Source organism: Saccostrea cucullata, unplaced genomic scaffold (assembly GCF_032062105.1).
Source record: "Saccostrea cucullata isolate Sc308-1 unplaced genomic scaffold, CSIRO_AGI_Scuc_v1 ctg1697, whole genome shotgun sequence".
Lineage (NCBI taxonomy): Eukaryota > Metazoa > Mollusca > Bivalvia > Ostreida > Ostreidae > Saccostrea > Saccostrea cuccullata.
In genome coordinates, this window is record NW_026938478.1 from 25,280 (window position 1) to 41,500 (window position 16,221).

Sequence of the window (16,221 nt, forward strand, 5' to 3'; positions counted from 1 at the left end):
AAATCTGAATCTTCAATGTAGATTCTTAATCACAGATTTAGAAGATATTGGATGACCCATTGCTATTCATAGAATTGCACGTTATCTTACGGATCGTTGTTTACTTGCGTTTTTTCATTTCCGAGATTAAAGATTCAAGATGGATCCCAAACGCAGATATCGTCATTTACCAAAAAAAAAAAAAAAAAAAAAAAAAAAAATTGCTGATTGGTCGACCGGGTGTACCGAATCCCAATCAGAGGCTCGAGAGAAAAAACCAACTTCTATCAAACACCGTATGCCAAGGGATTATGAGGAGAGCAGCGTACAGGAAACCCTTTTGCGAGGGAAGTAGGAAATATATATATATATATATATATATATATTTGAAAACAAATCGAAGACTTAATTTTCCTTGTTCTTTCTCTTCCTCCAACTTAATTATTTTGTTTCTAAAACAAATCATACTAGTATATGACTTAAGATAACTACACTATGCATAATCAAAATAACAAGTATTTAAAATGCATTATAAAGACCTTAACCGTAAAAAATATTTCCGACATTTAGTGTTTATCCTTTGTTCTTTAATTTAAACTTGCGATTAAAAGATTTTTCTAAACATTTGAAATTATTTCGATATTGATTTTATACATGTATGTAGGTATACTTACCAACACTTGTTTTCAAAAACAGTCTACAGCTAGATGCCTGGCATCTGGGGGGCAGGTCTAGATAATTTAAAATCATGAAATCCTCGTACCAGTATTTAAAGGTATGACTGGCGAGGTAAAGACAATTATTATCTCAAGTAAAACAGGTTTTAGTGAAATGCAAACTACCATTTACCCAGTCCGCATTTTTTTCCCGACGAATTGCACACGTAAAATAGGTCATTCGGGCTTTAACGTTAATTCTACACTTTAAAGTCAAGGTCCCATTTTTTTAAAATGGAATTTAAATCCGCAATCGTATTGAAGAATAGTACATTAATATTATTTTGGAAAAAATTAAGTCATTTTCAGTATTTCTTCACAACAATAATAATCAACAACACATAAATACAGCTCTTGTTTTCTTTTCCTTTTTTTTTTTTATTTCGAAATAATTTTATAATTTTAAAACAGGCTTGTATAGTTCCGGATTTTTAAAAAATAATGACGAAACAAATGACACTTCAGGGTACTTCAACGTAAATTATTCTTTTAAAAAGAAGATCAATAAATGTCTTTTGGTTTAAACGATAAAAATCGGGGGATCAGGTTGAGTTATGTGCCTACAAAACGATCGTTAAAAAATCGATTCATTTTTCAAACGTTTAATTTTTTGTTGAATTTATGTTATGCTTACTGCCATTTACATACAAATTTGAAGATAAAAAAAATGAATATAGTAAAAGCGACAATAATTTTAATTAACACAACAAAAGGGCATTAAACACTCAATTACCACAAAACTTATCTAACTTCAATGATACAACTTCATATTTTATAAAAGTGGGTCATCATCACATTTTTGGGAGAACGATGTATAAATCAAAACAATGGTAAAATGTTGATTTACACACTTGCAAAATTCTGGTATGAAGACCCATTCAACATATTAAACAAGAAGTTTGTGAGCCAAGGCTCAATAGTTAAACCACCGTTCTGATACAAATATACACTATCAAGTTTATATACAATCTCCCAAGCAGAGTTGTCGTTCGTGCCTTCCTTAGACACCTCTGCAATGGGCTGACGTCAATACTTTTGACATAAAGTATAAAACGTGATATTTGCAAGACTGTTTCAAAGGATGACTGCACTTAACGCCGGTTTTTGGGTCTTTTTCAATCTCTGTTGTCACATTTATTTTTGTTTTTATTTTTGCCTAAAGTCATTTATTATAGAGTTTGGTCTATTTCCAAATGAAAGGCAATGTCATAAACGTTATAGACTGCGTTGCAATAAAATAATTCGTTGTTTTCTTACCCCAACTCTCTGCAAATATCGGGAAATTGGACTTATCTGCCCTTGATTGGAGATAGGATTTATAAATATGCATAAGAGGCGGAGCTAATATTGTGAAGAGTGGTCTAAAATTAGAATAGTTACTGTATTTATATTTGGTGCATTCTCTCTCTCTCTCTGCATATGTTTGTCACTATCATTTTTTAAGTTTTCAAAAAAAGTATATAACTAGTAACAAATAACATCGACCGGTGGTAGAAGTAGCCATTGATAATCAACAGCAATGGCTGATGTCAACAATTCGCGTGTTCGAATATAAGTGCCGACTAGCTCAGTCGGTAATGCACAGAATCAATAATATTGAGGTCTGGGATCGACACCCGCTAACAACATTAAGACTTGCTTTATTTTTCCCATTTTATAAAAAAAAAAAAAAAAAAAAAAAAAAAAAAAAAACGTCACAATTACTTAAGTTTTTCTTAATTTCTTCTCCCCATAAATTAGCGTGCTGGGGATGGTATGATTTCATTTTTTATTTACTGGATCTAACTTTGGATGTTCATGATAAGCGATGGTTCAAAACATAATAAATAAATCTCTTTTTTCTTGTAGACTACGAACATGTAGAGACATATAATACACTCGAAAATATATTAAATATAGCAAAATGAAACGCTTTTGAGATAAATATAAGAATAATCTTATAGATATCCAAGAGAAAAAAGAATAGACCGTGGCTCGATGGGAATGGATTGAAACAGATATGGACAATCACTATCGCCCAGCATAATGCGTGTTTCCTTACACGTCACGTGATGGAATTTTAGTATTCACAGAGTATTCACAGAGTTACCTGTGTATATAAATCACGTGATTGATAATAATATTCAACAGGCAACAACGTGGTCAAAATGGCCTGTTTACTATAGAGAAAGTGAACACACGAAGAAACAGCTTTTTCTCTTTTTAACCATGAGCGCATGTTTGTCTATTGATCTCCTTTTAATATGAGGTAATATATATAAATATACAACTACCATAAAAAGGAGAACAATAGACAAACATGCGCTGACTATGTATTAAGCCTGTAAAAAGGTGGGCGTACTCATTATCCTATGGAGATTCCTAAATATGCGATGACCCGTCCCTATAAAAACGACTTCGAACTTCGTTAATACGAACTTTTAATTAACGTAATAACACAAAGTTGCAGTTAAGACATTGGCCATTTCTACCATAAAAAGAAATATGCCCATTTTTAAAATTAAATTTGTCGCAATTTCCGAGTTTCCTTAAGTGCAGTCATCCTTTAACTAGAAAACTGACCAGTCAGCAAGGGCCCCGCCATGAGGTAAAATTATAAGGGTGCATCTTATGGAATGATTAAAAAATATGAAGAATAAGAAACAGCAACTGTATTCTTAAAATTTCATAATAATTCCTGAATATCCAAAAGCCTTTAAATAATAATCTTGTATTTACATAAGGCAGCTAGTAAAGAAGAACTCAACACTGAATGCATATCTAAATAACAATGAAGCTTGTGTTATATAAAATGCCAGGCTTCAATGAATGCAAATACATATCATGAAGGCTTAACTTTAACTTCAAAACAAACAGCAGTTGCAGACAAAGGTTTTCATTAATCTTAAAGTGGCAGATAAAGATAAGCCTTCTAAATTTTCTGCAGCAGACTAGATAATTAATCCCAAGGGATTAATTGTACTTCTCTCTCATCATTTTCTTCTTAATTTATAATAACAACTTTTTCAGTAATAATAGAATGAGGTTTTTATCCGACTACCTTAAAAATTAAAAATATTCTTGAATTTTCATGAAGCAAAAAAAAATTAAATAAATAAAAAAATTAAAAAAGTATATCTTCTTTAATCTATTTCTTGTTTTCAGAATTCAATGAAATCAGAACTCATTGTGTAGGGTATTTCAACAAAAATAAAGTAAAAACATTTACACTTCAATTCATATTTCATGTGGTGTTCATAGCACTCCAAAGGGACTTAACTTCAAAACAAACTTCATTTGCAGACAGACAGAGGTGGTTATTAATCTCAATGTGACAGATAAAGTTAATGCTTTGGATTTTCTTCAGGAGGAAAGCTAATTAATCCTAAGGGACTCATTCATTGCAGAATTTAGTTTACAATGGGAACATTTTCAGAAGTTATCTCTCTTTGCCAATTCATTCTTATATAAAGTTAAGGAATCTACCCCACCACCTCAGCTCAAAACCAGAGGACATGGCGAAACAAACTTAGCATCAAAATATGTCTTTTTGCCTACTGAACTATCATACCAAATTTGAACTTAATGGGTCTACCATAAAAAAGTTATTAGGAAAAAACAGAAAATTTGTGGACGGAAGAATGACAGACGGGCAGACAGACAGAGTGATTACTATAGGACACCCGCAAATCCTTGCGGGGCCCTAATTACTAGTTCTGGATTATTTTAGTAACTATTATCGCAAAAGTCAGACATAAACAAATTAATTTAATTCTAATGAATTAAAACAAACGCACTGTTTCGTTAGTTTATTACTGTGATATAGACCTACGTGAGCCAACGACAGAGGTGAATGTACATGTATGAACAAACGGTAGAGAGTGGTCAATATACACAAGTTCAGTTACATGTACGCGCATATGCACAGATAAATAGAAAGTTGGCATCAGATTTATATTAAGTAATTATATCCAACCATATGACAAGCCTCAATAAATTATGTGCAAGAATTTCTAAAATTTTTACTGAGTTGTTTCTGAGAAATCAACAGTTATTGTTGTGTCGCGTGGGGAGCAAGGTGGCACTAAAGGATCACTTTACCTGTTATTCATCTGTCTGTCTGTCCGTCTGTCATACATTGTCTCAAGAACTGTTAGAGATATGGACTAGACACATATATTACTGGGCACTACATGTATGACATTTGCTTATTGTAATGATTACCGGGATTTTTTATGTTAATAGATTTCGTTTAATTAACGAAGTTTATTAATTACAATTTTTTGGGATTTATAAACAAACCTCTTAATTCCTGGTTCTTCCCTGCATTCCAAAGACATGACGCTTCTTCATTTAGTCACCTGACCCGGACTGCTAACCAATTGGTTTAGAGGTAAGTTACGTCATTTGAAGTTGTATATAAACATGAAACAGATGATTTGACGAGATTTACTATGCTCTTTGTCTGTGACGATATTCAAGAAGTGAACAAAAACAGAAGATTCCTAATAGATTGGTTTCAAACTAAGGATTTTTAGGAAACTTTCGTTGTTTGTGTGACATTTGTGAAGAAGGGTCATTTCGTCTTGTGAAGATAAAACGTAATATCGCTACTACCAAGAAGTACTTCGCAGTTTTCTAACTTACTACCGCTCTTTTGTGGGGGAGTCGAGAAAGGTATAAATTTCTGGGGCACATGACATTGTTTACAATAGTGACAATCGACTGTTTCCAACAAGTTAATGCCGAACTCACAATGTTTTGCCAGATATTGAACTCCAAATAGTAGATTGTCAAATAAGGAAAGTTTAGAATATTTTATCTTCTTTAAAATGTGACGATTTTCAATGAAAATTTAACGAGAAGAGGCTGCTTATTTAAAAAATATCGCTAAAAATGTAACAACTTAGGATTGGCTTCTCTCAAAAATTTATTATGCTGGTTCACCGACTGTTTAGCAAGTTTTCCAAAGGATTTTTTACTTATCTGTCCTTATAAATGCTACAATGATCGATCCTGTTTTGTAGCACATTTGCCCCCACCCAACAGAGGGCTAGGTAAACCTGTTGAAATTGATAAGAGCAAATTCGGAATCGAAAGTATCATTGTGGAAGATGTCTGAATAATCGATGGCATTGAGAGGGAATCCAACAAATATTTCTTTGATGTTGTAAGTGACAGACGTGCAGCCACACGTATTCTTATTATTCAGAAATACGCTGAGCCTGGAACCACAATTCATTTTGACTGCTGGAAAGCGTATTTCCTATTTAACAGTGATTCATTCATTAGATTTCAAAAACAAGGAAATTGGTGCATGTACAGATTTAGTAGAGTCAACTTTGAATGCGGTTAAAAAATCATTGCCAAAAAATGGAACTCGGAAACATTTTTTAACGATTACCTGGTTGAATATTGTGTGCGCAGAAATACTTGCAACATATTGACGACAAATTTATAAAATTCTTGGACTAAATCAAAAGAGCATACACCTGTAAGAGGAGACTCCCACTGAAACCAAAGAAATAGCAAGTTCAATAGCAGTTCAGATTTATTCACTTAGTTAAGTTTCTGTAAATATTCTTTTAAGTATTAGGAGCTGCCACCCCAAAACCCTCTATTAAACCCACTGATCAACCCTTTTCTCGCTTCACTACAAAACCAAATGGCGTTGCCAAGCATAGTTGACACCTTGCTCTTTTTTTCCGCCGCGCCACTTCAAGCACGGATCTAGAATCAAAATGGCGGTCGTGCAGGTACATGTAAGTACAGTCTATCCTGATTACCGACCTCGTTACCGTTAATCTACTTTACTAAAAGGTTTCTAAAAAGCAAATAGACAGCATATTTTGTTTTATACTTGAGATGCTAGCTCGAAATAATACGGAACTGTTTCTTAGAAAAGCTTAAAAACTGTTAATTACCCTTGATCGAAGATCCCGGTGTTTTGTCATGCTTGTCTGGAGTTCTTTTTGGCTGTCGATAGTCGACTTGAAGCTAGTCCATAACTATTGAGTTGGTAGGACTATGGCATTCATATTTCACATAGAGCTTTCATATTTCAAGAGTATATTCCTGGAAACAAGACCTTCTTTTGGGATCCAACACTTTTGACCTTGACCTTTGAAGTATGACGTAATTGAGAGATTTCAACCCTCACCATAATCTGCGATGCGGGGGCAGCAGTTTTTTTCCCAAACGATTCTTGCTTAAAGATTTTATGCTGTTTTTTTTTTACAGTCAAAATTTGAGCTTGAATACAAAAGAAAACTGTAGTTGTTAAAATTACCATCGGAAAAAGCAATGTAACATTAGCTAGGAGGAATTAACTTTACTAATGTGGTTTATTCAAAAATGAAACTCAATAGCAACAAAAAGCAAAAGTAGGATTGAAAGCTCTAGCAACTCGATCCTCTCCAATTTAGTACTCCATTGCAGCAAATATAGAACGTGGGGTTGTATGGCCGAGTTCCACAGCAACTCCTGCTCGATCCTTTCCAATATAGTACTCCATTGCAACAAATATAGAAAGTTGGGTTGTATGACCGAGTCCCACAGCAACTCGTGTTTGATCCTTTCAAATTTATGACTTCACTGCAGCAGATATAGGTATTTTGGTTGTATGGCCGAGTTCCACAGCAACTCAAGCCCAATTCTTTCCTATTTATTACTGTGAATACTCCATCGCAGCAGATATAGAAAGTAGGGTTGTATGACCGAGTTCCACACATAGCTATAAAAAACAAAAGCTTTATGGACCTCATTGGTAATTATAGCATTATACGAGTATAACAACTTTTCAAAAATAAAATTTGGTTCTTGTTTTAAACCAGATAATTGCCACAACATTCACAATTTTGAATGAAGCACCGTTGGTTATCATATACTCTTAGCATGTTTAGTTTGGTTACTTAATACCCATAGGCAGAGTTCGGCAACAAAATGCATTTCAGCTCAGACCTTTCACTATTTAAATTTTTGTAAATGTAACCAGGCCCTTATATAAGGAGCCCTGATTCTGTCTGAGACCGTGAATTTTCTCGGATGAGACACATGTTCTCAACATAACTAGTTATTTTGTTTAATACCTAGATTCAGAGAAGATTTTCAAAAATATAAAGCATTTTTACTATATTAAATATTTTTATAACCCACCCTAACACTGGAACCCCCGATCCTGAGGAGATGAATTTCACAATTTCTTTAAAGGACTCAATATTATGTGATCTGTCTGCAGATTGCATTAATTTTAGTGCTTTGGTCCCTCCCATTACACTCTAGAGGGCATGTACCATGGAATATATTAGATCCCCCCTTGTATTAATACATGCATAAATCCAAAATGGGTTTAAATAATTTGAGCAGTTGAAGATTGATTGATTGATTGTATATTGTTTAACGTCCCTCTTGAGAATTTTTCACTCATATGGAGACGTCACCCAATGCCGGTGAAGGGCTTCAAATTTAGACCTATACTCGGCACTCAGGGCCATTGAGCAGTGAGGTTCTTTATCGTGCCAGCGCCTACCGTGACACGGGACCTACGTTTTTAAGGTCATATCCGAAAGACCCGTGACTTTCACGTCTAGTGTCGAGCGCTTGGCGAAGGAACAGTCACTACCTTTGTTTACGTCTTAGGTATGACGCGGCGCCGCGAACGAGAATCGAACCCGTGCCTCCCGATCACGAAGCGAACGCTCTACCTCTAGGCTACCGTGACCGGTCGAGCAGTTGACGAGAAAATGTTGAAAATACTGTAACGTTAACGCACGACGACGATCATAAACAAATTGTATTAGGTCAACTGAGTAAACTCATTATTTGCTATAAATTAAAATGAAAGAAAAAGTGAGCGAGCTCACAAACCCCACGCTCCCCCTAATCTCAAAGTGCTGGAAATCCCGAAAAAAAAATAAAGAAATCGAAACTTCCTGGTAATGTGCACATCTACACATTGTGTCCTAAATATCTGCAAAGTTTGACGAAATTCTGTGCAGCGATTTAAGAGAAGCTGCGCTGACAAACTATTCATCTCTGTATCCAAAGTACAGTGTATGGCCAAAATTTAAGTTTTTGGTGCGGAAATTCTCAGGGAAAATAAAGGAATCTGAATTTTTGTGTCTACTAGACATCTACTTTAAGACCTCGCTTATATCCGAAAAAACACAAAAACATTATAAGAGAAAGGTAGCATGTTTCTATATAGATATTTAAACTTTAAGTAGAACAAGAGAAGTTTGTATAACACTTATGTCCCCCTCCCTCCCCCCATTGGAATTTTTCAAAGTCCAAAAGGGCATAATTCTTTCAAAAGTGGTGCCTTCATACCCAAAGCAGAACTTGACCTAGATATATTCATTAGATATATCTGTATACTAAATTTCATTTCAGTATGTACAACCTCTGCGAAAAAAATGAACGGAAACTGCAAATAATTGGTATTTTTTTATGGCATAGTAAGTTTAAGGGGCATAACTGTCAAAAATGGCGCGATCGTACCCCAAACAGAACTTGACCTAGATATCTAATATATATATATATATATATATATATATATATATATATATATATATATATATATATAAACAACATTTCATTTCAGCATGTGTGTCCGGTTGTGAAGAAAATGAACATAAACTATTTAAGTGGACCGACAGACAGCAGCAAAGCAATATGACCTCCTTTCTTCGAAGGGGTGGGCATAAAAGAGACCACAAAAGTCCAAAGAAATGAAAGACATTTAGTACTAATGAAACGCTTAACAGGTTTGAAAACCGGCTGTCAGGTTATTTAATGTTAAGTGATTGCTCCGTGAATCCTATGACCGCATAATAATTTTTCTATGTTTTGGAAAATGGACCCAAATTGTTACATACTTACAAACAAAAGATTTGGAATTTAATCAGACATATGCAATAACTGACAATACACAATAGAATATCCGTAAATCAATGTGTCCAAGAACTTTTCTAACAAACCTATATTAACTCATATTATGTACTCCATTTCATTCTCCGATTCTTAGAATAGAAAATTATCCACCTTTCTAAACCTGTGAATTATATTAAGTTTCCTTGAATAAAAACAATGTTTTGATCATCTGTCCTTAAAAAAGTTTATAAATGTGTAGATAAAAAAAATCCGTTAAAACAATTGTTAAAAAAAGATTAACAAACCTTGTCCAAATGTACTTGCAACCGGAAGGCAAAGGAGTGAAACAAATGCCAAATTAAAAATCGTTGTGAACTACTTTACGTGCTATGAACACTACAAGTAAAAGAAAACTTAATTTCGAAAAATGTTTTTTCTTCATTGTTACAATTGATGGGTTATTTTATTACTTGAATTTTAAAATCATGTACTTGATATTTCTATGTCAAGATCCATAACATATTCATTTTACAAAGTCAAAATATGCTTTTAACAACTTTACCTTCATATATCGTGTACCGGTCTGTTGGATTCAACCCAGAACAGGATTTATATAACGCCATCTAAATGATTTTTCAGCAGATGTTCCAAATATTAATGATCAACGAATCGGAGTCCGGGATAAAAAAAAATAATGGTAAGCTTGTCTATTAAATATTTTTTTCACTATTAAATCTTAGCTAACAAATTAAAAGATGACCCACCCTTGCATTAGAAGCTCTGATAATGAGTTGGCCTATTAAATAGCGAGGCATCTTTTTGTGCCAGCATTTACAGCGACGCGGGACCTCGATTTACATGTTTTTATCCGACGGAGTGGTTTCCTCGTTCAACAGTGGGTTCGAAAATGCAACGTAAGGATTAGCTCTGATCGCTCTAACCCATGCGTCATGAGGGCGACTAATTTATGAATAATCTTTTTCCCTAGTCATTTTTTTTCAGAGAGGCTATTTCAAGATTTCCTACATATATGTTAACTCAGAAGTTCAAAAATTAAATACTTAAATGCTTAAAATAGCTTTTGCGAACATTATTGCCGCCGAGCGCATAGTGTTTCACAAATAAATCTTGTCTTTTGTTTATATATAAAAGGCATATTATTATGATACTTTTGGCAATTATTTTCGGAGCAAATCCTTTTATACTCTTAAAAATCGTTTCGGAAGGAATCTGCTCCGATCATGTATATTGGACGTAATTTAACCGAGTGCTTGTTCCAAACCACAGTTAGATTACTGTGAAATCACATACTAGTATTTTCGAGGGGTCAGATTTTCTTGGTTTGAGAAAAAAAATAAAGGGTTAACAGGGATTTTATTAAGAATTTAATGAATGATTGAATGAATAAAGAATTGAGTAGTTACGTCTGTGAAAAGTTATATTTATAAAATTATAACCAAGAAAATTAAACCCTCGCGATTTCACAGTATTCTTACTTTGCCATTATAAGACAGTCCAGACTTTCCATACAACTACAATTGTGTAAAAGGTTATTGGTCAATAATTCATTTTATTTCTGCCCCCCTCGCTTTAAAAAAGAGAGGGCATATAGCTTTGCGGCTGTCTGTCGGTCTGTCTGTCCACAAAGTTTCCTTTCATTATCTTCACAACCGTTTCACATATTTAAATGAAATTTGGTATACAGAATTATCATAGAAACATCTAGGTCAAATTTTTGGGGGGATAAGATCGAGCAGTATGCGCTCCTTTGAAAAAATCCTATTATTTGCAGTTTCCGTTCATTTTCTTCACAGTGGTTGCACATACTGATATGAAACTTGGTATACAGATTTATCAAATGAATATCTAGGTCAAGTAGATTTGGGTACGATCGAGCAATATGGATCAGAGTTCTGCCCCTTGGACTTACAAAAATTGGGGGAGGCGGCATAATTAATTTACAAACATCGCTTGTTTAAACATGACTTAAGGTCCTACCTTCATATTATTTATAAGAAAGTTTATTATCTGTCTTAACATACAACTATTTCATATCCCTGTCCATTAGTGTCAATATATTTCAATTTATCATGCAATTATTCATTGTATTGCCTCCAACGTATAAATGCTGAGTCAAGTAGTCCCGCACAGCTGCTGGCATGGTACAAGTATTAAAAATTGTTTACATTTTATGTCAAAATAAAATTAAAGTCAGAAAGCGGATTCTACGGTAACATATGTCCTAGTCTCAATTAACTATTCTGTAAAAAAAATACAATTATCGATATAGGATGTGTTCAAGAGCAGATGTTGTATATCATTACTCTTTTAATTAGTTCATCAAAACAAAGTCAGAATATAGATCCTATTTACACAGTTATTGTTTTTTTAAAATAATAAAACAACAGCAACGATTCTTATCCTTGAAATCTCTGCTGAAAGAGCTGTCACTAACTTTATTTTAGTAACACCTAAAATGTCCAATTTTCTGTGCTAAAAACTCGAATTTAGATTTTACGCCTCATTTGAAGAAGGGAAGGCATACTGCTTTGCGGTCTTTCGGACGGTCTTAAAGTCCAGCATCAGTTTCTGTTTCTCCTTGCGGAAGCTGAACAGTTTGAAAGGAAAGAATCGTATGTGTGTGTGTGTTGGGGGGGGGGGGGGGCATAAGACAAGCCGAATGCTCATGCCAAATTTTGGCTATGCAATTACATTTATTGAAAACATTTCAATTCTATGAATTGTATTTTAATATTTAAGGTATATGTTAAAACGATACCTAGACAGTAAAGAAGCTAAACACATGTCTTTTTTGCTACAGAATGTCTAACAAGGTTAGGGACTTCTATTCTGCAATCTGAGAGCATATGTAATACGTTTTCGCAGTATTGTAGGGATCTTATCAAATTGTTTGCATAGGTCATAATGATTGCCGTGATATTGTGTTATAGAAGCCCTTGCAGTAAAAATAAATCAAACCAGAAATACAAAAAACCTCCAATATATATTTATTAAAAATTGTATCCAGCAATTGAAACTTTTCACTGTTAATAGATGCAGAATAAACAAGGGAGCGGAGCTATCATGTCACTCAGATCCTAAGTCACACATGAATGAACAAAGCAGTCCCAGGGCAGCTGGGGCAGCAGTCCCAGAGCAGTTCCACAGCAGTCAGGTTGGGTTTGGTCGGTACTGTACAGACGTTTTAATTAAATTGTTAAGTCATCAAAGAAAAATCAACTCCCTGGGATTTCTTCTGAAGCGTAGTTTTATATTTAACACCCATAAACGATCAATACTAGTATTCAAGAAGTTAACACATATATCTGCAGTTGAAACTACAATGTCTTGGCAAAAACAACGCAACATAGACAATTTTATAATCCTTTTGGAATCGCCAAAATGCACAATGCTATAAAATGGCTTCGCAGGATACCAATTTTGTTATATGTGACGCGCCAAGCAAAAACCTCCCTTATGTCTATTATGACGTAACGTCAAAAGACGCGTCTAAAGTCAACAAGGTAAATGCGACGTAAAAACGTCTCCTTGAGAGAAACTCTCCCCAGTAGAGCAAGGGGATGTTGTTTTATTTATATGCTAAGACAGATTCTTGGGTGTAATTTGATGTAGTTTATTCATTAAAAACTTAGTCTCCGTCAAGTGTCTGTTTGATCTTTCTTTTTCACAATTAAGTGTGTATTTTTTAAAGATTTCCAGTGGTGGCTGAAAAATTCCCGTAAGGCCGTTTTAAAAATGAAGTCTGTTTGCCCTCCCCCTATTCGGGTTAAAAAAAATTACATCGGTAGGTAGGTCGATTTTTTTTGTCGGAAATTTTCAGTGTTGAAAAAGATTGAAGGCATACTTTCTGAAATAAAAAAAAAGTTGTTGATAGGATGAGAAAATTCCGGAATTAATAATTTGGAAGTTTTAAAAAGATTTTAGTCGGTTCATTTTAAAAGGTCAAACAAACAAGTTTTTAAAGATAGTTTTTTTAATTTAATGTCCAGCTGTTTCATCATGATGCACATGCAATTTAACAGGAGCATTAAACTAGGGTATTTTTATTTAAATAGCGATGCAATGAAAATTGAATTACTTCTCTTTTATTTGTGGAATGAATTTAACAGCTACCCAATTTATACGGTATAAACTGGGTTGGGACAGTTAACCCTACCGTTTACATAAATAAAACGTGAACTGTTATTGATAAATAGTTACGTTTACTTTTCAAAAAAAGTATTCTCTATAGATACATACGACAAAGAGTATTTTATTTGGACGCTTCTTCCGAAATTAGTTTTAGCTGTCCATTTAAAATGAATATTTTGAAGAAAGACCTTTTGAGCTTCTCAATTTATTTTATTGTTGAACACCTTCTCATGTTGTACAAAAAATGTAGAAAAAATTCGCCCCCCCCCTTTCTCCTGTGTCGCGTGTCTGCTCTATTTCTTTCGATACTTCGTGCAAATTTCGTCTTGAATTTACGGATGCTCGCATACATTGTAAGTTACAGTCCCACTATCTAAAATATTTCATGATTGAGAATTAAACAGATTGAACATATGTTTATCGACCTTTTCATAATCTGTTTGATGAGGTTATACTCAATACACCGAATGTAAAAATGGCAAACATGATACATCGCTAAAATGTTATAATTCATACAAATTGTTACAAATTCATACAATTTGTTTGAACACTTTCAAAACATTCCCACCTATTATTATTTTGTGCATGGTTTATCTACATGTACTAACGAAGATTCTGGTGTTCTGGATTCCTGAAAACAACATAATTTCGGTCATTTATAAAATCGCTGAATCAGGCTGTTGCATGTACATGTAGTAACGTCTCCAGTGCTCATTCAGCCTTCTTAACTTAAAACATCAATGCAGTATGAAAGTATACATTAAACGTTTTAGAGGTTAAAGACTTTCTTTTTCATGATTTTATTTTAACCTTTAGTATTAAGGATTATTTAACCTGTAGTAATTATTTCCCCAACAAAGACTTTACTACCAACATTTCATGATTTAACATCTACCTTGGAAAATAATAATCTTGTTTCCTTCTGTTGAATCGCAAATAAATGAATATGTATATGCGTTTCAAATTATGAAAATTTGCTACCAATAACACGTAATTTATGAAATGTATACATGTAACAAACTTTAACAATGTCAATAAATTTTTCCTGCAAAAGTTGCATTGAACATGTACATGTATGGGCAGTTTAATTCAAAATTAGTACGGTACAAATCTGCACAAAACATTGGCGTCCGAAGCAAATTGAAAGTGGGGGGGGGGAGGCTAGGTATAAGAAATTTTTATACCTTCAAAAAGACCTGACAAGCAAGAAAAAAAGGAAATGTGCATTGGTTACACACGAAAATCCTATTACGGGAGGAGGGGGGTTAGGTTCGAATTCCAGTACCAAAATTTTTTCCAAACGCCACCACTTTCCCCATTTTAAACCTATACTGCAACATGTCTATGGAAAGTGTGTGTGGGGGAGGGGGCTAAGCCTACGCAGCAATGTCCAAAATGTCTATACTAAGTCTATCTCTGGGAAAAAAAAGTGAGGGGGGAAGCCCCTCCTAGCCCCCCTCTCCCGGTTCCGACGCCTATGCAAAATATATTAATCCGTGGTAATATGCCTATATTTGTTCAAGATACATGGAAGTTGGGGGATATAAATATCTGAATACAATGTATATTTTACTTGAGTCAATGATCAAATCGCTATATATTCTAAGATAAAGGATTTATCGAACATAAAAAGATACATGTACATGTTGGTCGGCTTGAATATTGCGTGCTTGTTCAACTAACCCATTCATACATGTACAGCTTCTCGTGTATAAAAAAAAATGTATAAATTACAACAATTCATTATTTAAAAAAAAATAACAAAAGTTACAGCTTAAGATTGTACACGTGTGCCTTGTTCTTGTTTAGTTTAGGTAATCAACTAAGCGTGAATGTCCATAGCTGAGACATGCCCCCTCCAGTTTACGATGATCGATAAGAATGTTTTACCCGTTCTCTTACTTTCTGTTGCTATTTTTAACATGCATGTTTTAACCAATACTAAAATGCAACTAGCATTTAATATGATTAAAATAAATCATAATGTGTGCATGTACTTTCTCAGGAAGGTAACAGTGAAGCTTAGTATAAGCCTTACATTCTCTTCCTAGAAATGAAGTTGTGGAGTGTACGTGTCACTTGTGGGATTCATATATATTCTGGTATTGTGGTTTGTTATTCGGCTTATATACAATGATCGGTTCAAAATTAATTCATGATTAACTTCATACATATAAATTGCAGATTTTTTTTATTTAACAAGATTTAAAAATACATATATTTTATTAGGTGGGGATTGGTGTTACATTCTGATTCACTGAAAAGTATGCAGATGCATTTAGTTGCGAAAATAATTCTAAATATATTTATTTTCAATAATTTAAACATAAATATAAAATAGGAAATGGAAGGCCAGGAAAATGAATCAAATGTTAAAAAATTACTAAGTAATAATGATTGGGCACTTTAAACTTTGATGCAACTTATCTTTATTGATTTGATTTAAATATGCATTTATTGAATTATACAAACGCATTGGAAACAAGTTTGACAATTAAGTTCTTCTTGTGAATGAAAGACTGAT